The sequence below is a fragment of the Neophocaena asiaeorientalis genome, unplaced genomic scaffold, assembly GCF_003031525.2.
Source record: "Neophocaena asiaeorientalis asiaeorientalis breed wild unplaced genomic scaffold, Neophocaena_asiaeorientalis_V1.1 scaffold371, whole genome shotgun sequence".
In the NCBI taxonomy this organism is placed as follows: Eukaryota; Metazoa; Chordata; class Mammalia; order Artiodactyla; family Phocoenidae; genus Neophocaena; species Neophocaena asiaeorientalis.
The window spans coordinates 832,873-836,161 of record NW_020172369.1 but is presented as its reverse complement, the minus strand read 5'-3'; positions in this window follow the sequence as shown (position 1 = coordinate 836,161).

Below are 3,289 nucleotides of genomic sequence, written 5' to 3'. Positions count from 1 at the left end.
TATATATATATATATATATTCTTCCATATCTTTTCATGGCTTGATAGCTCATTTCTTTTTAGTGTTGAATAATATTCCATAGTCTGGATGAATCACAGTTTAATTATGCATTTATGTAAAGAAGGACATCTTGATTGCTTCCAAGTTATGGCAATTATGAATAAAGCTGTTATAAATATCCATGCATAGGTTTTTGTGTGGATGTAAGTTAACTCATTTGAACAAATACCAAGGAGCACAATTGCTGGTTAAAATGGTAAGAGTATGTTTAGTTTTATAAGAAACTACCAAACTGTCCTACAAAGTGGCTGTATCATTTTGCATTTCCATCAGTAATAATTGAGAGTTGCTGTTGATCCACTTACTTGCCAGCAATTGATGTTGTCAGTGTTATGGAGTTTGGCTCTTCTAATAGATATGTAGTGAAATCTCATTGTTGTTTTAATTTGCATTTCCTTGATGACATATTATGTGAAGAATCTTTTCATATGTTTTTTGCCATCTGTATATTTCTTTAGTGAGGTGTAAGCTAAGGTCTTTGGCCCATTTTTTTCCTTTTGGCTGCACCACGCAGCATGTGGGATTTTAGATCCCTGACCGGGGATTGAACCGATGCCCCCTGCAGTGGAAGTGCAGAGTTGTAACCACTGGAATACCAGGGAAGTCCCATGGCACATTTTTAAATAGAGTTTATTTTTTATTTTTTTGGCTTTTACCTTCTTATCTCTTCTTTATTTTTAACATCTTTATTGGAGTATAATTGCTTTACAATGGTGTGTTAGTTTCTGCTTTATAACAAAGTGAATCAGTTATATATATACATATACATATATCCCCATATCTCTTCCCTCTTGCATCCCTCTCCCTCCCACCCTCTTATTCCACCCCTCTAGGGGGTCAAAAAGACAGAGCTGATCTCCCTGTGCTATGCAGCTGCTTCCCACTAGCTATCTATTTTACATTTGGTAGTGTGTATATATATATATGTCCATGCCACTCTCTCACTTTGTCCCAGCTTACCTTCCCCCTCCCCATGTCCTCAACTCCATTCTCTAGTAGGTCTGTGTCTTTATTCCCGAATTTCCCCTAGGTTTTCATGACCATTTTATCGCTTTTCTTTAGATTTCATATATATGTGTTAGCATACGGTATTTGTATTTCTCTTTCTGACTTACTTCACTCTGTATGACAGACTCTAGGTCCATCCACCTCACTACAAATAACTCAATTTCATTTTCTTTTATGGCTGAGTAATATTCCATTGTATATATGTGCCACATCTTAATCCATTCATCTGTTGATGGACACTTAGGTTGCTCCCATGCCCTGGCTATTGTAAATAGAGCTGCAGTGAACATTGTGGTACATGACTTTTTTGAATTATGTTTTTCTCAGGGTATATGCCCTGTAGTGGGATTGCTGGATCGTATGGTAGTTCTATTTTTAGTTTTTTAAGGAACCTCCATACTGTTCTCCATAGTGGCTGTATCAATTTACATTCCCACCAACAATGCAAGAGGGTTCCCTTTCCTCCAAACCCTTTCCAGTATTTATTGTTTGTAGATTTTTTGATGATGGCCATTCTGAATGGTGTGAGATGATATCTTATTGTAGTTTTGATTTCCATTTATCTAATGATTAATGATGCCGAGCATACTTTCATGTGTTTGTTGGCAATCTGTATATCTTCTTTGGAGAAATGTCTATTTAGGTCTTCCACCCATTTTTAGATTCGGTTGTTTGTTTTTTTGATATTGAGCTGCATGAGCTGCTTGTAAATTTTGGAGATCAATGCTTTGTCAGTTGCTTCATTTGAAAATATTTTCTCCCATTCAGAGGTTTGTCTTTTTGTTTTGTTTATGGTTTCCTTTGCAGAGCAAAAGCTTTTAAGTTTCATTAGATCCCATTTGTTATTTTTGTTTCCATTTATCTAGGAGGTAGGTGAAAAAGGATCATGCTGTGATTTATGTCATGCAGTGTTCTGCCTATGCTTTCCTCTGAGTTTAATAGTGTCTGACCTTACATTTAGGTCTTTAATAAATTTTGAGTTTATTTTTGTGTATGGTGTTAGCGAGTGTTCTGATTTCATTCTTTTACATGTAGCTGTCCAGTTTTCTCAGCACCAGTTATTGAAGAGGCTGTTTTTTCTCTACTGTATAGTCTTGTGTCCTTTATCTAAGATAAGGTGACCATATGTGCGTGGGTTTATCTCTGGGTTTTCTATCCTGTTCCATTGATCTATATTTCTGTTTTGTGCCAGTATCATACTGTCTTGATTACTCTAGCTTTGCAGTGTAGTCTGAAGTCCGGGAGCCTGATTCCTCCAGCTCCGTTTTTCTTTCTCAAGATAGTTTTGGCTATTCGGGGTCTTTTGTGTTTCTATATAAATTGTGAAATTTTTTGTTCTACTTCTGTGAAAAACTCCATTGGTAGTTTGATAGGGATTACACTGAACCTGTAGATTGCTTTGGGTAGTATAGTCATTTTCACAATGTTGATTCTTCCAATCCAAGAACTTGGTAAATCTCTCCATCTCTTTGTATCATCTTTCATTTCTTTCATCAGTGTCTTATAATTTTCTGCATACAGACCTTTTGTCTCCTTAGGTAGGTTTATTCCTAGATATTTTATTCTTTTTGTTGCAATGGTAAATGGGAGTGTTTTCTTGATTTCACTTTCAGCTTTTTCATCATTAGTGTATAAGAATGCAAGAGATTTCTGTGCACTAATTTTGTAGCCTGCTACTTTACAAATTCATTGATTAGCTCTAGTAATTTTCTGGTAGCATCTTTAGGATTCTCTATGTATAGTATCATGTCATCTGCAAACAGTGACAGATTTACTTTTTCTTTTTGACTTGATTCCTTTTATTTCCTTTTCTTCTCTGATTGCTGTGGCTAAAACTTCCAAAACTGTGTTGAATAATAGTGGTGAGACTGGGCAACCTTGCCTTGTTCCTGATCTTAGGGGAAATGGTTTCAGTTTTTCACCATCGAGGACGATGTTGGCTGTGGGTTTGCCATATATGGCCTTTATTATGTTGAGGTAAGTTCCCTCTATGCCTACTTTCTGCAGGGTTTTTATCATAAATGGGTGTTGAATTTTGTCAAAAGTTTTCTCTGTATATTGAGATGATCATATGGTTTTTCTCCTTCAATTTGTTAACATGGTGTATCACATTGATTTATGTATATTGTAGAATCCTGCATTCCTGTGATAAACCCCATTTGATCATGGTGTATGATCCTTTTAATGTGCTGTTGGATTCTCTTTGTCAGTATTTTGTTGA